Source organism: Schistocerca serialis, chromosome 1 (assembly GCF_023864345.2).
Source record: "Schistocerca serialis cubense isolate TAMUIC-IGC-003099 chromosome 1, iqSchSeri2.2, whole genome shotgun sequence".
NCBI lineage: Eukaryota > Metazoa > Arthropoda > Insecta > Orthoptera > Acrididae > Schistocerca > Schistocerca serialis.
In genome coordinates this window covers 1184744644-1184767750 of record NC_064638.1, presented here as the reverse complement: position 1 = coordinate 1184767750, position 23107 = coordinate 1184744644, and the positions used below count along the sequence as shown (strand labels likewise).

At 43.5% G+C, this 23107-nt stretch overlaps 2 non-coding genes across 2 annotated transcripts; both read left to right on the top strand.

Annotated features, from left to right (window-relative positions):
* The first annotated feature begins 2550 nt into the window (after positions 1 to 2550).
* On the top strand, positions 2551 to 2625 carry Trnas-uga (transfer RNA serine (anticodon UGA)). The gene has a single exon. It is a non-coding gene; the product is annotated as a tRNA-Ser (tRNA).
* Positions 2626 to 18447: 15822 nt separating this feature from the next.
* Trnat-ugu (transfer RNA threonine (anticodon UGU)) lies at positions 18448 to 18521 on the top strand. Its single transcript has one exon. It is a non-coding gene; the product is annotated as a tRNA-Thr (tRNA).
* The last annotated feature ends 4586 nt before the right edge of the window (positions 18522 to 23107 follow it).

Sequence of the window (23107 nt, the reverse complement as noted above, 5' to 3'; positions counted from 1 at the left end):
AGCGGCCCTGACCTTTCGAAGGAAACATCCCGGAAATCACCTGGAGCGATTTAGGGAAATCAAGGAAAACCTAAATCAGGATGGCCGGACGCGGGTTTGAACCGTCGTCCTACCGAATGCCAGGGATAGAGGAAAGAAGTGTTTGCAAATTACTGAAAAGTTTGTGCCAGTGGGTTCCCAGGATGTTGACAGTGGCTCACAAAGAAACAAGAAAAACGGTATGCAGCGAACTTTTGGAATAGTACGAGAATGGTGGATATGAATTTCTTGGAAGAATTGTGACAGATGATGAAACATGGCTTCATCATTTTTCACCAGGAAGAGGCAACCGCGGCTCCAACAGGTTGGTCCAGAAGTTTACCGTGCGGGTATACGGGCGCTGGTTCCAAGACGGCGTAAGGCAGTTGAGAGGGATGGAAATTATGTGGAGAACTGAAAATATTGTTCCCAAAGGATGTATCTGCACACTATAAAACTTTCAAACATGTAGAATAAAAGATGGATTTAAAAATAAAATAGTGTGCATTTCTTTTGGAGTGACCCTCGTACGTTCTTAAGTTTAGCGCACCAGGTAGTTTAATACTTTTAAGCTCGTTCTCAGACTGAAAAAATTTATGTAGCTTGAAAACTTATAGGTGAAAAGGTAAATATCATGCTCTGAGGTGGTTGGTCACACGTGAATTGCGAGCCAGCGAATATGACGATACATCTGCATTCTCATTCTGGGCAGATAAGTTGGATGAAAGAAGTAATGGCAAATTTATTCTACAGTGCTACCTTATCAAAAATTAATACTTCCAGTGTAGAGCAACTTTCGTCGTGTCCTCGTCTTCTGTTTTGTAGCCGTGCACCGCTTACTTTTCGTGTGTGGGTTACGTAATGGTTTGAGGTATTTTATACGAAGTTACCTGCCCCTCCAAACTCCCGTAAACCAAACAGTAGGCCTTCGGGTCTACAAAGTTTGCACGCTGTTGGAGGGCTTCAGACATTTTACCGTGTAGGAACTTCGCTGACGCAAAACATCAGAAATTCCTTGGGAGGAGTTAACTAGCCGCAGAGTACAGGTAATGAACTGGCGGAAAATCGAAGCTGATACGATCAGGCGAAAGGTTACATTTCTTCATCATTGACTTGAAATTAGCAGAGGGCACGATTACTTCAGGTTGTCCTAGCCCGCATCTCGTGGTCGTGCGGTAGCGTTCTCGCTTCCCACGCCCGGGTTCCCGGGTTCGATTCCCGGCGGGGTCAGGGATTTTCTCTGCCTCGTGATGGCTGGGTGTTGTGTGATGTCCTTAGGTTAGTTAGGTTTAAGTAGTTCTAAGTTCTCGGGGACTGATGACCATAGATGTTAAGTCCCATAGTGCTCAGAGCCAGGTTGTCCTACAGTTTGGCACTGGAATTCGGTGTTTTTGCAAGAACTAGTTAGAAAATGCTACTTAATTTGTTACCATATGTAAAGTCTGCAAGGAATATAACATCACAGTATTCTCGAAGGGAACATAGTTAATGGCCAGAGACTTAACTTGATTGGAATTAATACTGAAATAACAGAACGAGTAAAAAGTATCAGGTACCGGGAATGAGAAATACAATAACGCACGACTACAACCAGTACATGAAATAAAAGCTGGACAAATTTAATTCCTCATAAGAAACAATTAACAAAAGCTTAAGAAACAAAGGACAAAAGGGGGGGACATTAAAGAATTTATGCAGGACTATGGCTGTTCCCAAATTCAGTTGCGGAAGTTAAGCCCTCACGAAAAAAGCAGGTATCTTGCCACAAGAAATGTGATTTATTAGGTGAATGAAAGGATGTGAGGATGTATGATGACATACACGCTTAGAAATTAGAGACGAACTGCAACTATACACAAAGGAATAGATTAGAATCACTTATTGCGTAACGACCCTCTCGGAGGAATGGACAGTGAAAGATTACCCCTAAAAGGTGAAAATTATAAATGTTGAGACCGAAGGACAGCAGGCAGCAGACTACGTTAACGTAGTCTGTAGTCAACAAAGTGTATCGTTTTTATAAATATTATTACGTTTTGCTAAGCTCTGACATAAGTTGATTTAATCTTATCTTCCAGTGTTTCATAAATGTGGCAGAAACGCATTTAATAAATGGGACTTCGCTCTGTGACGTTTCCCTTTCATATTTTCAACCAAAGATCATTTCATCATTTATATGCGGTCGTGCAAAACAATGAAGTGTATTGAGAGAAGCAGATCCACATTTTCAGCAACAATGATACGTTGATTATCGTACTGATTTGGAATGGTTGGGAACAAATGTTGCTGATGATCTTCGGCGCAAATGAAGCGCCATTGTGACTGAAAATGTGTCCGCCGGAATCTTTTGTTCTTCTCTGATAGCGAATGACTGTTCTGCAGGGAAATCAATACGGCAATGACGCCGTGTCCCGGGAAGCATGAGCAATGGCTTTTTGAATAGTTATCACTACTTCCAACTCTGCTTTTGTAAGTGCAGTTGAAATTTCGTTTACTAAAACAGATGCGTAGTATCTTCCAAACAATATTTGTGTGCTTGGGTAGCTCAGTTGGTAGAGCACTTGCCCGTGAAAGGCAAGGTCCCGAGTTCGAGTCTCGGCCCGCATACAGTTTTAATCCGTCAGGAAGTTTAATATTTGTGTGAGGTTTTGACACAATTTGAACACTTGGAAAGTAATCTGTGCTTTTCGGACCCCAAAGAATTTTAGCCAACCTGACTGATATATATATATATACAGGGTGAGTCACCTAACGTTAACCGGCCGCGGTGGTCTCGCGGTTCTAGGCGCGCAGTCCGGAACCGCGCGACTGCTACGGTCGCAGGTTCGAATCCTGCCTCGGGCTTGGATGTGTGTGATGTCCTTAGGTTAGTTAGGTTTAATTAGTTCTAAGTTCTAGGGGACTGATGACCACAGCTGTTAAGTCCCATAGTGCTCAGAGCCATTTGAACCTAACGTTACCGCTGGATATATTTCGTATACCACATCAAATACTGACGAACCGATTCCACAGACCGAACGTGAGTAGAGGGGCTAGTGTAATTGTTTAATACAAACCATACAAAAATGCATGGAAGTATGTTTTTTAACACAAACCTACGTTTTTTTAAATGGAACCCCATTAGTTTTGTTAGCACATCTGAACATATAAACAAATACGTAATCAGTGCCGTTTGTTGCATTGTAAAATGTTAATTACATCCGGAGATATTGTAACCTAAAGTTGACGCTTGAGTACCACTCCTCCGCTGTTCGATCGTGTGTATCGGAGAGCACTACAACGTACAATTCTTCCAACACGGTTTTCTGCAATAAAGAACGTCTTTCTTAAAGATGATTTACCCCAGAACACTATTCCATATGGCATTATTGAATGAAAATATATAAACATGTCAATTTACTGATTTGTGTCTCACCAAGATTTGCAATGATTCTAAGCGCAAATGTGGATGAACTGAATTGTTTTAGCAGTTCCAAAATGAGTTTTAAATGAGTTTTTTCCTTTTAAATTGTCACCAATACGGACTCCTAAGAATTTTGAAGTTTCCATCCTAATTATTATTTCCTCACCGTGTGTCACACTTATCATTGGTGTTAGTACTTACAGATGTGGACAGTTGAATGCGTTGTGCCTTTTTAAAACTGAAGGTGAAACCATTCGCAGAAAACCACTCAATGGTACTTTTAAGAACTTTGTTAACCATCAAATGTTTTTTTTTTTATATTTCAGTCTTTGATCACAATATCAATTCTTTTGACGATGACCGGTTTCAGTCAGTAATGACCATCCTCAAGTCTTTTCTACATCATGTCCTAAAGTGATAAGGCCATAATGGCATCGTCAAAACATATAAATATACTCAGCACAGCATCATCACATAGATGTAAAATAAGGTGCAGAATAGGCCACATCGTCCACACAGCCATTTTTGCAACTATGCGACTATGTCGCAGCTGGCGAAACTTTGTTTACCATTCCTTCTGTTTCTGTTCATATGCTTAGATTGATTGCAATGCTAGAGTCATCTGCAAAAGGAACTAGTTTTGCTTGTTGTACAGTAGACGTAAGGTCGTTTACATATAAGAGGAACGGTAGTGGACTTAAAACTGAACTTTGGGCAACGGCATACGTCATTACTCGTCAGTCAGAATTATGTCCCTGGACGATATTGCTTGGATTACTAAGTACAAATTTCTGCATTCTTTTGGTTAGATATGACATTATCCATTGTCAGCTATGTCATCAGTCCCGTAAAACGTCAGCTTACACTGGAGCGCCAGAGAAAGTGGTATAGGCATGGGTATTCAAACACGAAATACGTAAACAGGCAGAATAAGGCGCAGCGGTCGGCAACACCTATATAAGACAAGTGTCTGCTGCAGTTTTTAGATCGGTTATTGCTGCTACAATGGCCGGGTATCATGATTTAAGCCAGTCTGAACATGGTGTTATACTCGGTGCACGAGCGATGGGACACAGCATATCCGAGGTAGCGATGAAATGGGGATTTCCCCGTACGAGCATTTCACGAATGGATCCGGTAAAACATCAGATCTCCGACATCGCTGTGGCGGAACCAACGTCGACTGAAGAGAATCGTTTAACGTGACAGAAGGGCAGCCCTTCCGCAAACTGCTGCAGATTTCAATGATAGGCCATCAACAAGTGTCAGCTTGCTAACCATTTAACGAAACATCATCGATATGGGCTTTCGTAGCCGAAGGTTCACTCGTGTACCTTTCATGACCGCACGACACAAAGCATTACGTCCCACCTGGGCCCGTCGACACAGACATTAGACTGTTGATGCCTGGAAACATGTTGCTTGGTCAGACGAGTCTCGTTTCAAATTTTGTCTAGGGGATGGACGTGTACGGATATGGAGACAACGTCATGAATCCATGGACCCTGCAATGTCACCAGGTTACTGTTCAAGCTGGTGGAGGCTCTGTAATGATGTGGGGCGTGTGCAGTTGGAGTGATGGGGAACTCCTTACGTAAGCATCCTGTCTGGTCATAAGTCCATTGTGCATTCCGACGGAGTTGGGCAATTGGAGCAGGCAGTGGAGTCCCCACACGTCCGAAAGTGCTACAGTGGGGCTCCAGGAACGCTCTTCTGAGTTTAAACACTTCCGCTGGCTGCCATACTCCCCAGACATGAACATTATTGAGCTTATCTGAGATACCTTTGCAACGTGCTCTCCAGAACAGATCTTCACCCCCACGTATTATTACGGATTTATGGACAGCCCTGCAGGATTCATGGCGTTAGTTAATTCCAGCACTACTTCAGACATTAGTCGAGTCCATGGCATGTCAATTTGTGGCACTTGCGCGTGCTCGGGGGGCCTTACACGATATTGGGCAGGTGTACCAGTTGCTTTGGCTCTTCAGTGTGTGTTGGGGAATACTCTGATTCACACAGTCAAAGGCCTAACAGTACTCGCAGAAAATGCCAACCGGCATTGCTTAATGCTTGTAAAATCTGGTAAGTGAACAAGTCCGATTCTCTTCCTCATCTTTCATCAATCTGATCACATGCTCCGTCTCTAATCTCGTCGGCAGAGAGATGTTAAACCCTAATCTTCCATCCTTTTTTTCTAGAGTGGTCACCAATCTTCTGTAAAAAGACAGCACTCAGAGAATTTATCATCCACAAGGCCGACTGGCCGTCCGTTGCTACGCGGCCAGAATACCTTGTGCGCGCTAGCTCGGGTCTTCATCACTGCTCGGTGCTTGTTTTCCTGGTGTGCAGTCAGCGCCGGAAGCGGTGGAGCTGCAAAGTCGCGTCGCCGCTGGCTCAGACGGCGTTAACGCTGACGCCGGCGCGTGCTGTGGGAACCGAGCGTCGGCAAACACCGCGCGACGCCGCCCAGGTGTTTCACAACGCCGACCCCGTCACAGTTCGCGATCTCTGCCGCTCCGCCGCCACCGTGCGGGCTCAGCAGCCCTTCGGCCGCCAGCGCTGTTAGTTCGTTGGCGTTACTGGCTACTGTAGCGGAGAGGTGCCGCGTTCGATTCCCGGTGACCACATCCGATATTTCTGAGTGGAAAAGTCTGGAACGGAGTCAAATAAGAAGTCGCTTGATAAAATAGGCAGTGAAATAGACGCGAAAACCACATTAGAATACATAACAAGGAACACGCTTCAGCCGCACCAACGCACTGAAGTCTTTTCCAGTTGAAGTGTCAAGACTGCAGGTCACTGAACGTGTCGATGAAGCTAGAGAAATTTCAGAAGCGGCAAGAACCTGAAAATACAATAAGACAGCACTAACCAAACCGGACTGCTTAGTAAATCGTGTCCATGAAACGTTAAACATTGTACAAGATGTGAAAGTCGTGACGATGAACAACCACCATTGTGTCTCTGGTAATCCATCAAGTGGGACTGTGGCTGGACACGTAGTACTTGAACAATGATGACAAAACCAGCTGGCCGGCCGCGGTGGCAGAGCGGTTCTAGGCGCTTCAGTCCGAAACCGCGCGACTGCTACGGTCGCAGGTTCGATTCCTGCCTCGGGCATGAATGTGTGGCGTGTCCTTAGGTTAGTTAGGTTTAAGAAGTTCTAAGTTCTGGGGGACTGATGACCTCAGATGTTAAGTCGCATAGTGCTCAGAGCCATTTGAACCATTTTTTTAACAAAACAAGCTGCTGTCTTTGTATCTGTCGTCGTTTGTAGTTTTTAAACCATGCTACTAGTTTCAACATCACATGGTGTCATCTTCAGATCCCTGCATATGGAAATATACGTAACATGATAAAAGAGTCTGAGGGCACAGAAAACTGGGGGTGGTACTTGCAAATTTTCCAGTGTGTAGTAATGGAATCTTGGATGGGTGACCATCCAGCCGCCATGCGCTGTTGGCATTTTTCGGGGTGCACTCAGGTTCAAATGGTTCAAATGGCTCTGAGCACTATGAGACTCAACTGCTGAGGTCATTAGTCCCCTAGAACTTAGAACTAGTTAAACCTAACTAACCTAAGGACATCACAAACATCCATGCCCGAGGCAGGATTCGAACCTGCGACCGTAGCGGTCTTGCGGTTCTAGACTGCAGCGCCTTTAACCGCACGGCCACTTCGGCCGACGGTGCACTCAGCCTCGTGATGCCAGTTGAGGAGCTACTCGACGGAATAGTAGCGGCTTCGGTCAAGAATACCATCATAACGACCGGGAGAACGGTGTGCTGACCCCACGCTCGTCCTATCTGCATCGTCCTCTGAGGATGACACGGCGGTCGGATGGTCCCAGTAGGCCACTCGTGGCCTGACGACGGAGTGGTAATGGAATAGTTTTGTGGACCGGTTGGTCTGGATACTTAACGAACAATTTAGGTTTTTAAGGCGTGTGAGCATGTCATCCGTTTGCCTTTTCATTATCTCGTGTTCGTTTCTGCAGCGTTCGGTTGTGACGTTGTTGCGGTTAATGTACTGCTATATTATGAATGACTTCAACTGCCACTTTTATTTTTGCTTCGAATGTATGGTTGTGTCCAGTTCATTAGTAACTGGGAGTGGGTTCAATGTTGATTTCTTTGCACGAAGCGCCTTGTGGGCGCACAGTATCTGGTGCGCCGCTAACACAGTGTAGTTAAGGTATACACAAGTATAAGATATTAATTATGCGTTTCATCCGGGACGTATATTGATGCGCTCGACGTTTGTCATGTTTGCGTGAGTTATTACCTGTGTTCCTATTATCGTGGAGTCTTCATAGTTCTTTGTCTTGTTCTTGTATGTTAATACGTACTTGTACTTGGTTTTGTCCTGCTGGGTTTCCATATGGGCTTTTCTTAGTTTATGGTCCAGTAGGTGTAGTTTCACATTTGCGGCTACTGGTTTTACTGACTGACTTTTACTAGGTTACTCACTATAGCTTATTGTTACATGTATATAGAGGATCTGCCATATGGTATGTTCCTCGGCAATAGTTTTTCGACATATATCATCTATGCTACTTTTAAACTCTGTGGGTACATATTGATGGTGGCTGTTAGGGACGTATGTGACTGCGATCGCTTTGCTGATATTACTCTTTGTGCGTGTGAGTTCCCCTCAAGTCCATTACGTCATTGTTGTAAAAGAAAACTGCAGAATAAGTAAGATGCTAATTTTGGTTTGTGGGGATAACAATAACGTAATTTCATTATGTAATTTTATGACGTGATTTTTTTTTAGTCATAAACTGTTAGCTATGTTGTCTATGCTCTCATACTCTTCTGTCACGTTATGTACATTTCCATATGTAGGGGCTGAAGGTGACATGATGAAATTGGTAGCATATTTTAAAAAGAGTAAACGACGTTACATTCAAATACATCCGCTAATTTTGTCATCATTATTCAAGTACACCACAATTGTTGCTGCCATTGCAACATAACTTCTACTTATAAAGGGCCCTTGCTCTGAACAAGAAATAACTACATATACACAGTTCTATAGACATCAGTATTAGCAATTCTTCTCCTCCTCTCCCAGCTCCCTACTGTCACAAAATTCGTCTCTTTTTCTGACATACACCACTATACACAAATGCATGACAAGAAGACGGAAACGGGACTACATCAAAACATAAACAAATGGTTCAAATGGCTCTGAACACTATGGGACTCAACTGCTGTGGTCATAAGTCCCCTAGAACTTAGAACTGCTTAAACCTAACTAACCTAAGGACATCACACACATCCATGCCCAAGGTAGGATTCGAACCTGCGAAAAACATAAACAACAAGTGAAATGTAAAACAACGCTGCTGCTGGCAGTACAACACGCAACAGTCTCCAGAAAAGCAAATATGTATGCTGACTAATAACAAGTGTGCCCAGAGTCATCTGTCGTGAAATCTCCCAACTATTTCGCCGCTATTCTCCTTGCAACTGAAAAGTCAGACGACTTCGGATTCCCTAAATTTCCAGTAGCGTTATCCCTTCGATTCGCGAGGTTAAAATATGGATATATAAAATGCAAGTTGGTTCTTGCAAAGAAGAAAACAACAACCGGCCAGTGTTAATAAAGTTATTTATTTACACGCATAGTGCTGATAACGGTTTCGATCTTAAATGTCCATTTTCAGGTGACTTTCATGGTTTTTAATTGTTGTTCTTTACAATGTCTGCTGTTTTTCCTCCTTGTGGGGAAAATTTGGGTGGTGGTGACCAACAGCAAAAAACGATGTGAGAAACGCCCTGTTTAACTGTAACTGTACCTAATGACGAATGAAAATCGCGTAAACAAATCTCTGAGGTTGTATTGGATTTATTTTAGGTTAACTGCATAGAAATATCTGCGTCATTACGTTGCACTAGTGACAGTCAGAAATGTAATTTAATCTTTAACACACATCGGAACATGAACCTGTCGGTTCGAAACCGGTAATGGCGCAGTTTTTTGTAAATTAAAAGTGGGTGGTTGCTGTTTTCTTCTTCACAAAACTCAACTTGTGTTTTCTGCATATACACGACCTCAGAAGTCAGTTTCCGACTAAACAGTAGTATATCTGAAGCCTACTTCTCAGATAGAAAATTGATCTATAAATCGCATAAAACTGTACTCCCAGTTAATTACGTTGTACCTTTTATAAAGTGATAGCATTAGAATGCCAAATTTTGTCCTAAATATTCGAATGCTTATTACATGCATAAATGTAGCACGCTACAAGTATTTTACATTATAGTGAACTGGCGTACATTTTTTTAAGAAACCACTTCACTAATATTTAACAGTATGGCAGTATTAGTCAGTAATTTGTAACACGATCGATTCTGACTTCTCGAAGTTGCAGATATCTTAAAAGAAACATCCAGAAAGTCCTTTTCAGTGTTTCGGACAGAGATTTGTAAACTAATAAACATGTCAAGAACTTGACAGGCTATGTTACGTTGAAATGTGTTCGTAATGGTCCTGTATTTTATTGGTATTTTTCGTTATTGTGGTTTCCAGTCTGACGACTAGTTGGATGCAAGATGTCCTCGCTAGTCTATCTCATCCAAACATTTTCATTTCTGCGAAACTGATGCCACCTAAAACTATCTGAATCACCTTACTGTACTCAAGCTTTCGTATCTATCTAAAATTTAATAATCTTACGCACCCTTTCTGTACCAAAATATCCATTCCTTGTCTCTGAGAATGTGTACTATTAATGGAACCCTTATTTTAGTCTAGTCATAATTTTTTTATTTCTGTAGAACTTCTTCATTAGTTATTTGATGTATTCATCTAAACTCCAGGATTCTTTAGTATCAGAAAATTTCCAAAGTTTCCTTTCTCTTCTTCATGAAACATTCATCGTTAATGTTTTCTACGCAGAGAACAAATCATGAGAATTCCATATAGGTAATAAATCATGAATATTTGAATATACTAGAAAGGAATTTCTTAAAAAATCAAACGCTAAGTCGCAGGAGATATAGAATAAAATATTTCAAATGTTACATTACTTGAGTTAATTGCAACTAAATCTAGTACATCTGGCAAGCCAAGTGACAAGGTTGTGAGGCAACAGGGGAAACCAGCATTGTATGTCAAATGATACGCATCAATCTACCATCCTGTATATGTAGGTTCGCCTTTTTGAGTCTACTTTCTAAGATGCGTAGTGTGGTAAACGTTGCCTCAGGTGTTACAGCGTATCTACAGAACCCATGCTGAACTTCCCCGTGGTTGGATTCTACCAGTTTCCCCATCCTCCTGTAAATAGTATCTTGGAACCGACAATTATTAAACTAATTGTTCCGTAATATTCACACCAGTCAGCTTGTAACATATTTGGAACTGGCGTTATTACGTTTTTCTTGAAGCCTGAGAGCTTCTCCCATATCTTCTTATATTATATTTAACACGTCTAGTTCCGAAAGACCAAATTGAAGAGCAAATGTCCAAGGTTATGGAATGTGTCAGTACATGAAATTACAACGTAAAAGTAATAACAGATAAAATAAAATGTTTATGAACCCAGAAAAAGGCAAGCCATAAGTTTATGTAAACCCGATCAACAATATAACATATGAATCAGATTAATTTTTCAAGTAACTTCTCTACAGAATAGGAGTGACCCACGAGGAACTCTTCAGTTTCGATTTGAAAGCACGGGGATTACTGCTAAGACTTTTGAATTCTTGTGCACTGAAAATGGATGCAGCAGTATACTGCACAGCCCTCTGTACAAGAGTCAAGGAAGTGCGATCCAAATGCAGATTGGATTTCTGCCTTGTATTAACTGAGTGACAGCTGCTAATTCTTGGGAATAAGTTGGTATTTTTAACGTGAAACGACAGTAGAGAATATATATGTATTGAGAGCCCAATGTCAGAATACCCAGACTAATGAACCGGGGTCGACAAGAGGTCTGCGAACTTACACCACTTACTGCCCGAACTGCCCGTCTCTGGGCCAAAAATATCCTGTGAGAAAAGTAAGAGTTACCCCAAAATCGAATGAAAATAAGCAAAGTAGAATACTTTTCGTTTCGAACTACCACTTACTTTAGATACCGTTCGAATAGTAAAAATGGCAGCATTAAGTCTTTGAACAAGACCCTGAACGTGAGCTTCCCACGACAGTTTACAATCTATCTGACCGACACTTTACAATCTATCTGCCCACGTATAAATTTGAACTGCTCAGTTTCACTAACCATATGCTCATTCAGTGAAATTAATACGTCAGGTTTTTTTTAACTTTGTGTTAGAAAGTGCAAAAACTGAGTCTTACTGTGAGTTAGCGTTAGTTTATTTTCTACAGGCCATCAATTTATATCATAAACTGCACAATTTGAAACAGAGCCAGTGATGCACACAACATCCTTTACTACCAAGCTAGTGTCATCAGCAGACAGAAATATTTTAGAATTACCTGTAACATAAAGGGCGTGTTATTTACATAAATAAGGTATATATAAGAAGATGGTATCTCTTCTTTCCGAGTTATATCAACGCCTGTATGCAGCTAGGGGTATTAATTTCATCGTAATGTAAGTAAGGAACAGAAGTGGCCCCAGCAGTGATCCCAGGGGCATCCCTTCCTCCCCTCTCCCTCATATGACTGTGCCCTACAGTCTGTGGGTGAATATCTGTTCTTTAGGACATGTCTGAAAGAACAGAGACCATCTTCATATATATATATATATATATATATATATATGACTGTGCCCTACAGTCTGTGGGTGAATATCTATTCTTTCGGACATCTCTGAAAGAACAGAGACCATCTTCATATATATGTGTGCCCTGTAGTCTGTGGGTGAATATCTGTTCTTTCGGACATGTCTGAAAGAACAGAGACCATCTTCATATATATATATATATATATATATATATATATATATATATATATATATATATATATATGAAGATGGTCTCTGTTCTTTCAGACATGTCCGAAAGAACAGATATATAGGGTGATCAAAAAGTCAGTATAAATTTGAAAACTTAGTAAACCACGGAATAACGTAGACTGGGTGACACACATGCTTGGAATGTCATGTGGTTTTATTAGAACGAAAAAAAAAACACCCCATATTGCTAGAAGCGTGAAAGATCTCTTGCGCGCGTCGTTTGGTGATAATCGTGTGCTCAGCCGCCACTTTCGTCATGCTTCGCCTCCCAGGTCCCCAGACCTCAGTCCTTGCGATTATTGGCTTTGGGGTCACCTGAAGTCGCAAGTGTATCGTGATCGACCGACATCTCTAGGGATGCTGAAAGAGAACATCCGACGTCAATGCTCCACCATAACTCCGTACATGCTTTACAGTGCTGTTCACAATATTATTCCTCGACTACAGCTACTGTTGACGAATGATGGTGGACATATTGAGCATTTCCTGAAAGAACATCATCTTTGCTTTGTCTTGCTTTGTTATGCTAATTATTGCTATTCTGATCAGATGAAGCGCCATCTGTCGGACATTTTTTGAACTTTTGTATTTTTTGGTTCTAATAAAACCCCATGTCATTCCAAGCATGTGGGTCAATTTGTACTTCTCTATCGACATTATTCCGTGATTTATTCAGTCTTCAAATTTATACCGACTTTTTGATCACCCGGTATATATATAAGGCTCACCGGCCATTTGACCATCTTATTCTGTGCGGATGCACATACAGTGCCCGAACTCTTAAGTGAGTATAATGGGCAGGGGAACTATGAATATAGTACGGGACAATATGTTGGGAATGTGGGTCTCACAGGAGGCGTGCCAGAGATAATTCCCTGCAGTTGCACTATCCCCTGTGTCCTCGTTGGCTCAGATGGATAGAGCGTCTGCTATGTAAGCAGGAGAACCTGGGTTCGAGTCCCGGTCGGGGCATACGTTTTCAACTGTCCCCGTTGACTTGTATCAACGCCTGTATGCAGCTAGGGGTATTCATTTCATTGTAATATAAGTAAGGAAAAGAAGTAGCCCCAGCAATGATCCCAGGGGCACCCCTTCTCCTTCATTTGACTGTGCCCTACACTCTGTGAAACGTAAATTTCCAGTTCCAAGTTCGACAGACGAAAAAACGGGCCAGGCGTGAGAAAACGCCGTAAGAGCTCCAGCGTACTAAATGGGCCAGAGTGGACTGCTGTATCGTAATCTCTGCGGTGCGGATCAGAGAATAGCGGTTAGCATTCCTGTCAACTGCGCAGACGCAATACTGCGAGACGTAATACGTGTGGGAACCTCTTAAACCAATATCCGCCCATCGCAGGAGGTGTCTATCCGGCGACAGCGGCGCACTCTGGCAAATCCAGGAGGAAGCGAATCCCGGCAGGAAGCCGCAGAGCAGGGCAGAGCAAATCCCGCCGGTTCGGCGACCGCCGCGCCGGCTGAGCAAACACGGACGCTATCTGAGGCGCGTCAGCCGCGGCCCGTGTTTGGCGGGGCCCCCGCGCTGCAGCTTCATAAGACCGCGCTGCCGGGCGCCGCCTGTTAAGATGCAATATTCGTTAAAATACTCCGCCTGCTCTCTCCACCGCGCCTGTTAAGATGCAATATTCGTTAAAATACTTCGCCTGCTCTCTCCACCGCCCATCGCGCGCGGCTCCGGTATCGGCCTTCCTGGCTACCGTGTGACTGTATCCGTTGGATCGTTGGTTGCGAGAAATAGTTTCATACACAGGTCGGGCAGAACGTAAGGTAGATCGGTAACTGTAACCAGAGGCAAAGTTGTTTGGAAGGCGGACATTCGCGGGTCACAGTACTACTGACAGTGCGAGTTACTCGATCCGAGCGCTCAGTGTGAGTCTTAGGAGTCAGTGGGTCACGTCTCGAATAGAGATAGGTGGCATTTTGTGTGTGTGCATTCCTTAGGGACCAAAGTGCTGAGGTCATCGGTCCCTAGACTTAAACACTGCTTAAACCAATTTATGCTAAAAACAACACACAAACCCATGTCCGAAGAAGGACTCAAACCTCCGGCGGGAGAGGCCGCGCAATCCGTGACATGGTGACTTAACCACTTCGGGCAGCGGCAGCGTTTTGAGGGACAGAGTTACGTTGAGTAGTAGTGAACCAGTAAATTCCCACACCCGATTCCATAAAGAATCGAACTCCCATGATAAAACATCATATCTCCCGAACAGTGTGTTGTAAAATTATACACTATTGACCATTAAAATTGCTACACCAAGGACAAATGCAGATGATAAACGGGTATTCATTGGACAAATATATTATACCAGAACTGACAAGCCACTTGGGTGCATAGATCCTGAGAAATCAGTACCCAGAACAACCACCTCTGGCTATAATAACGGCCTTGATACGCCTGGGCATTGAGTCAAACAGAGCTTGGATGGCGTGTACAGGTACAGCTGCCCATGCAGCTTCAACACGATACCACAGTTCATCAAGAGTAGTGACTGGCGTATTGTGACGAGCCAGTTGCTCGGCCACCATTGACCAAGCGTTTTCAATTGGTGAGAGATCTGGAGAATGTCCTGGTCAGGGCAGCAGTCGAATATTTTCTGTATCCAGAAAGGCCCGTATAGGAGCTGCAACATGCGGTCCTGCATTATCCTGCTGAAATGTAGGTTCCGCAGGGATCGAATGAAGGGTAGAGCCATGGGTCGGACCACGTCTGAAATGTAATGTCCACTGTTCAAAGTGCCGTTAATGCGAACAAGAGGTTACCGAGACGTGTAACCTATGGCACCCCATTCCATCACGCCGGGTGATACGCCAGTATGGCGACGACGACCAAACATGGATGCGACCATCATGATGCTGTAAACACAACCTGGATTCATCCGAAAAAATAACGTTTTGCCATTCGTGCACCCAGGTTCGTCGTTGAGTACACCATCACAGGCGCTCCTGTCTGTGATGCAGCGTCAAGAGTAACCGCAGCCACGGTCTCAGAGCTGATAGTCCATGCTACTGCAAACGTCGTCGAACTGTTTGTGCAGGTGGTTGTTGTATTGCAAACATCTCCATGTGTAGACTCAGGGATGGAGACGTGGCTGCACGATCCGTTACAGCCATGCGGATAAGATGCCTGTCATCTCGACTGCTAGTGATACGAGGCCGTTGGGATCCAGCACGGCGTTCCGTATTACCCTCCTGTACCCACGGATTCCATATTCTGCTAACAGTCATTGGATCACGACCAACGCCAGCAGCAATGTCGCGATACGATAAACCGAAATCGCGATAGGCTGCAGTCCGATCAAAATCGGAAACGTGATGGTACGCATTTCTCCTCCTCACACGAGGCATCACAACAACGTTTCACCAGGCAACGCCGGTCGCCTGCTGTTTGTGTATGAGAAATCGGTTGGAAACTTTTCTATTGTCAGCACGTTGTAGGTTTCGCCACCGGCGCCAACCTTGTGTGAATGCTCTGAAAAGCTAATCATTTGCATATCACAGCATCTTCTTCCTGTCGGTTATATTTCACGTCTGTAGCACGTCATCTTCGTGGTGCAGCAATTTTATTGGCCAGCAGTGTATAATTCTGCAGTTAAATTCAAAAGCATGGCTGCGAATAGAACTATTAGTTAATACGTAATAAATTAAAATTTTATAGCTGATGTAGTTTTAGTGCACGTCTAGTTAAAGTGACGTAACGATAAAATTTTTTCGTATGATTATATTGTGGAGTTGATACTCAGAAAAAGTTTTCATGTGTTTTGTTGGAAGTCGCTAAATGATCTCATTCTAGAACACTGGGTGAATATAATGTGGATAATTCGTGCTGTCTCAAGACATATATAGTTTTTCCAGCTATAATACTTGAATTATTGTGTTAAACCTTTGACGGAAGATGACAGGCCGGCCGCGGTGGTCTAGCGGTTCTAGGCGCTCAGTCCGGAACCGCGTGGCGGCTACGGTCGCAGGTTCGAATCCTGCCTCGGACATGGATGTGTGTGATGTCCTTAGGTTAGTTAGGTTTAAGTAGTTCTAAGTTCTAGGGGACTGATGACCACAGATGTTAAGTCCCATAGTGCTCAGAGCCATTTGAACCATTTTTGAAGATGACAGCTGTTAATATTGAAAGAAAATTTTTGTTGCCATTGGAAGCTGTTAGAATGGCTACCTGCAACTGGAATGAGAGTTTCGGTCTGCAGTGGAGTATACGCTGATATGAAACTTCTTGGCAGATTAAAACTGTAAACCGAACCAAGACTCGAACTCGGGACTTTTGCCTTTCGCAGGAAAATGCTCTACCAACTGAGCTACCCAAGAAAGACTCACGTCTCGTCCTCACAGCTTCATTTCTGCCATTACCTCGTCTCTTACCTTCCAGACATCACAGATGCTTTTCTGCAAAACTGGCACCCCTGGAAGAAAGGATATTCCGCAGACATGACTTGGGCACACCTGAGGGATTTTACAGAATGAGATTTTCACTCTGCACCGGGGTGTGCCCGAGTTCGAGTCTCTGTCCGGCACACAGTTTTAATCTGCCAGGAAGTTTCAACCTGCAATTGGGAGCGTGCGCTGGATTAGCCGTTTAGTGACATGGGGGTGTCCGAGAACTGTTGCGACGAAGTTCGAGGTGTTATAGAGGCTGTATTCCGTTCGGCAGCAAACGTGCTGTAAGTGGAAAGCGTCGCAGTGATGTTTATTGTTCAGGATCGCGACTGCTTCCCACGGTCGGAAGTGCGGAAGATGGAGCTAGCTGCGTTGAAAGGCCCCGTCTCCTAGGCATGAGGTGCCCTGTTGCCTCATCAGTGGATGATTGTTTTGGACATGGGTTTCCATTCAAAGTTCATTTTTTTCCTGGAACTCACTAAAATCTCCAGTTGTTTTCGGTGTATAGGAGGAAAATGCACTGCAGATGGAAACCTGTCTCTGAAACCATCATCCACCGAGGCAACAGAGCATCACATTCGTAGGAGATAGGGCCTTTCTATGCAGCAGCTCCATCTTCTGCCCTGACGATTGTCGGAATCAGTCACGATCACTGAACAAGAAACAACATTGCGAGATATTTCACACACGGTCTGTCAGCGTACAAACCCACATTTGCTGCTGAAGGGATGGCCTACTGGTACATGCTGGCGCCTATGACTTCGCCTCTCTGTAACTTTGTTGGATGTCGTTTCTAGTCTGGGTTTCCTATCCTCGATTCGGTCCCAAGACGCTCTCTACAAGCCATCGGACTTTATCCCAAATTTTTGGGGCACTCTATAGATATTAAAAGTGAAATAAATTTTGACAATATGTGTGCAGCAGGTATGGTATAAGAAGAAGAACATTAATTAGAGGATTCACACATAGAGATTATTAAGTTAACTGTGTTCGAGTTTAAAGTGCCTCAGGTTTCAACACTGCAATAGTACACCTCTGCGCATTACTATACTCTATAGTGGTGGACTGTACACCGCAATAATCAAATGGTTCAAATGGCTCTGAGTACTATGGGACTTAACATCTTTGGTCACCAGTCCCCTAGAACTTAGAACTACTGAAACCTAACTAACCTAAGAACATCACACACATCCATGCCCGAGGCAGGATTCGAACCTGCGACCGTAGCGGTCACGCGGTTCCAGACTGAAGCGCCTAGAACCGCACGGCCACACCGGCCGGCCCGCAATAATCGAAATAATTAAAAATCACTGTTGCAGTGGTAAAAATCCATGTTTTCTTTGTACACAATTACCGTTAACAGTTCAGTATATAGCGAAATAGCTTTTCCCGTAATCAGAGCATGAATATTTGTGTGTTGCAAATAAATCTGTTACATTTTTCGGTTTATATATGAATACAGTAACTTGTTCTCGAAAGAACAGTTACTGTTGATGACCGTGCAGCTTTTCCCTGGAATAAATGATGACTTACTGACAACCTTAGCTGCCGACAGATGTTGTTGTTATACCTCGATGTGGACAGCTGAAAATGTGTACAATACATATGTAGATTTGTGGACAGTTGGGAATATGTATCTCACGGGAAGCGTGCAAGGGATAAGTCCCTGCAGTCGCGCTATTCATATGTGTCCTCGGTGGCTCAGATGGATAGAGCGTCTGCCATGTAAGCAGGAGATCCCGGGTTCGAGTCCCGGTCGGGGCACACGTTTTCAACTGTCCACATCGAGGTATAACAACAACAACTGTCGGCAGCTGAGGTTGTCAGTCATCATTTTTCGGTTTGGTTTCTGGGGGGTGTAACTTGAAGTGATATTTCGCGAAATATCACATCTTCTTAGACTATCACATACTTCTCAACCTAATCATCATCACTGTACTCATCTTCGTTTATTTTATTGTCTCCGTATTCCTCTCCTCCTTTAGCATTACTATAGTCTTCGCAGTAAAATATTCTGAAGATCTCGTCTCACCTCTTCAGCAGTTCGTGTCTCGTTTCATTTGTGAATGGAATGGGAAGAAGAATGGAAAGTATCTTGTGGAACACACTTCTAAGTGATCCGCGGAGTACAGATGTAGAGTTATCTTATACGTAGTAACGATAGCTGCATCTTGTTTTATTCATACGCTACCGGTTTCTGTATTAGAGTACACTATATGCTTGCCCCACAATTATTCCGGGTGATTACGTCGATTCCCGAAAAACATTATTATGCTTTCTGTAGAATGAGGCAGAATGTTCAAAATTCTGAGAAAAACAGTGCTAAGCTATAGGGAAAGACAGGTATCATACAATTTGTACAAGTGCCAAGAGGGAACAGTAAGAATGGAAGACCAAGAACGAAGTGCTCAGATTAAAAAGGGTGTAGTCTTTCGCCCCTGCTGTTCATCGAAGAAGGAATGACGGAAACAAAAGAAAGGTTCAAGAGTGGAATTAAAATTCAAGGTGAAAGAATATCAGTAATAAGATTCTCAGATGATAGTGCTCTCCTGAGTGAAAGTGAGGAAGATTTACACGATTTGCTGAATCTAATGGACAGTCTAATGAGTACAGAATATGGATTGAGAGTAAATCGAAGAAAGACGAAAGTAATGATAAGTACCAATAACGAGAACTGCCAGAAACTTAACGTCAGAATTGGGGATCACGAAGTAGATGAAGTTGAGGAAATCTGCTACTTATTCAGCAATAGAGCCCATGACGGACGGAGCAAGGAGGACATAAAAAGCACACCAGGACTGGTAGAAACGCCATTCCTGGCCAAGAGAAGTGTACTAGTATCAAACCCAGGTCTTAATTTGAGGAAGAAATTTCTGAGAATTTACGTTTGCAGCTCAGCATTGCATGGTGGTGAAACATGGACTGTGGCAATACCGGAAAATAAGAGAATCGAAGTATCTGAGATGTGGTGCTCGAAACGAATGTTGAATATTAGGTGGACTGATAAAGGAAGGAATGAGGAGGTTCTCCGCGGCATCAGCGAGGAAAGGAATGCATTAAAAGAATATCGACGAGAAGACAGAATGGTAAGACATCACGGAATAATTTCACGGTAGTAGGTGAGCTGAAGACAACACTTGTAACCTACGTTCAGCCCCTTAGGTGCTGAATCCTCTGGGCCTGTTCAAGACTGATAACTTTCATCCCTAGGCACATAACAAAACAATAAAATTATCTTACGTCTAAAGCAGCAACGGTGGATAGCGTTATATTCTGCTCTCTCGTGAAGAAGAATAGAATATACTAGCTACAGGCTCAGCGGTCTGTAATGCTGGCCGTAATACTCTTAAATATTTATAAAATTCTTTTGGATGATGAATGAAAACCCTTTCTTAGCTGACGAAGTCACAAACAATAAGATTTGTACGGTAAGTATTAACGTCACTGAAATTCATAAAGACAAATCATGAAATTACGTATACCAGTGTTAACGAATCTTAGAAACATTACGAAAGGGAAATATCTAACTAGCCTGTACATCAAATCTGTTTACGTACATTCTGGTGCTACTCAACACAGGACTCACTTTTACCAGTTAGCAGCCAAGTCATTTACATTAACGCGCTGCCAAAAAGGAAAAAAATAAAATAAAAAATTAAGTTACTTACTTTAACTGCGAGAAAAATTCTGCTTCCACATTTGTACTTCCAATAATAAATGTACTCGTAAAGATTCTTTGTAATATCAATCCACTTTCCCTCACTGACTGATACACACTCACCGTTGTGCGCCAAGTCCTCTCTTACTCCAACACTACAATCTCAGACCAGAAGCCGTGCGAAGTCAGCGATCCGCTTTGTAGAGCCCATCAGAGACATACATCGTTTACAATACAAAAGTTTCACTTTAATTTACGTTAGTATCATTACAGTATTTGGGTGCCACAAGTAAGTTTATCCCAGTGGACTCCTTTCAACACTTAAAGGCTGTGGATATCCAAGGAAGCAAAATCTTGCTTACAGAACTGCTGCAGATGGACAAAATCAGTAAATAAGTCTGACGTTACTACCTTTACTGCCTACAAGACAGGATAAAAGCTGTTGTCCCAATATCCACGAGAACGTACGGAGATGAAGAGTCTTTGCTACGAGTCTACTGGCACATTGTACCCCAGCCTTTCTTTACCGATTTTTCGAAACCGGAGCACGAAACAGTCGTCTGAGAGAGAGCCTGGCACGTCTTGCGAGGAGGCTGCAGCAGTTAGGCAACGGAGTGCGTCACTGGCGCAGTACGAGTTGGGACTAATAGAAGCGGCGTCCGGCCGTTTAACCTGCCGTGAAGTCGCCGGCCGCTCTGTCCGGTCCAGTTTATCGCGCTCTGCCGCAAAAGCGAGTGATCCGGCTCGTCAGCGACCCTTCTTCACCCCCTACTCCCATCCCCCTTTTCCCCTTTCCCACGCCTCTTTCCTTCCGCTATTTCTCCACAGGTGGCAAGTCGCTGTCTGCTGCTAGATGAGCGAGTGTCCGATGTTCACGTGCGTGATACTAAACTTTGCGATCGGGCCGAGAGCACCAAACATTATCCCTCTGACAGCTGCGTCGCCTTTCATCTACATACATACTCCGCAGTCCACCATACGGTGCGTGGCGGAGGGTACCTCGTACCACAACTAGTATCTTCTCTTCCTGTCCCACTCCCAAACACAACGAGGGATACATGACTGCCTATATGCCTCTGTACGAGCCCTAATCTCTCTTATCTGATCTTTGTAGTCTTTCCGCGAAATACAAGTTGGCGGCAGTAAAACTGTACTGCAGTCAGCCTCAAATGATGGTTCTCTAAATTTCCTCAGTAGCGATTCACGAAAAGTACATCTCCTTTCCTCCAGAGACTCCCACCCGAGTTCCTGAAGCATTTCCGTAACACTCGCGTGATGATCAAACTTACCAGTAACAAATCTAGCAGCCCGCCTCTGAATTGCTTCTATGTCCTCCCTCAATCCGACCTGATAGGGATCCCAAACGCTCGAGCAGTACTCAAGAATAGGTCGTATTAGTGTTTTATAAGCGGTCTCCTTTACAGATGAACCACATCTTCCCAAAATTCCACCAATGAACCAGAGACGACTATCCGCCTTCCCCACAACTGCCATTACATGCTTGTCCCACTTCATATAGCTCTGCAATGTTACGCCCAAATATTTAATCGACGTGACTGTGTCAAGCGCTACACTACTAATGGAGTATTCAAACATTACGGGATTCTTTTTCCTATTCATCTGCATTAATTTACATTTATCTACATTTAGAGTTAGCTGTCATTCTTTACACCAATCACAAATCCTGTCCAAGTCATCTTGTATCCTCCTACAGTCACTCAACGACGACACCTTCCCGTACACCACAGCATCATCAGCAAACAGCCGCACATTGCTATCCACCCTATCCAAAAGATCATTTATGTAGATAGAAAACAACAGCGGACCTACCACACTTCCCTGGGGCATTCCAGATGATACCCTCACCTCCGATGAACACTCACCATCGAGGACAACGTACTCGGATCTGTTACTTAAGAAGTCTTCGAGCCACTCACATATTTGGGAACCAATCCCATAAGCTCAAACGATTTCCGGAAGTCAAGGCTGTTGTCTGCATACAGTAGAAGGTGGTTAGTTCACCGTTTGTCCAGTCCTTAATGTTGAATCGTACTATCCTTTTTACTTGTCCTTCAACGAATTTCTTAGTTATCATCTAGAAGCTAGGAATATCGCGCTGCACCTACCAGAGTAAAATAACTGTAACGCCAGGCATCGATCCATGGCCTGCAGCGTGACTCTAATGCAGTTCCAGAGGTGAACTGCGACATGATTCTTCATGATGCGGAATATTATGAAATAACATAACTGTATATTATTAAAACAGCTACCAACCACAAACACGCTGAAATTTTTTTCTAATACATTTTATTGTTTCTCGCCGTACCGGTTTCGAACCTTTTGTTCATCATCAGCTGTGTTGTATTGACCGGACGAAGTGTTAATTAGCAGTTGTATGCCTTGAACGTCTTGCTGCTAGTGAATGTGTCCTAGTTCTTTCGAAGGCATGTATATTTCTCCCATGCAGGACAAGCAAAAAAATGGTTCAAATGGCTCTGAGCACTATGGGACTTAACTGCTGTGGTCATCACTCCCCTAGAACTTAGAACTACTTAAACCTAACTAACCTAAGGACATCACACACATCCATGCCCGAGGAAGGATTCGAACCTGCTACCGTAGCGGTCTCTCGGTTCCAGACTGTAGCGCCTAGAACCGCTCGGCCACTCAGGCCGGCCGCAGGACAAACATA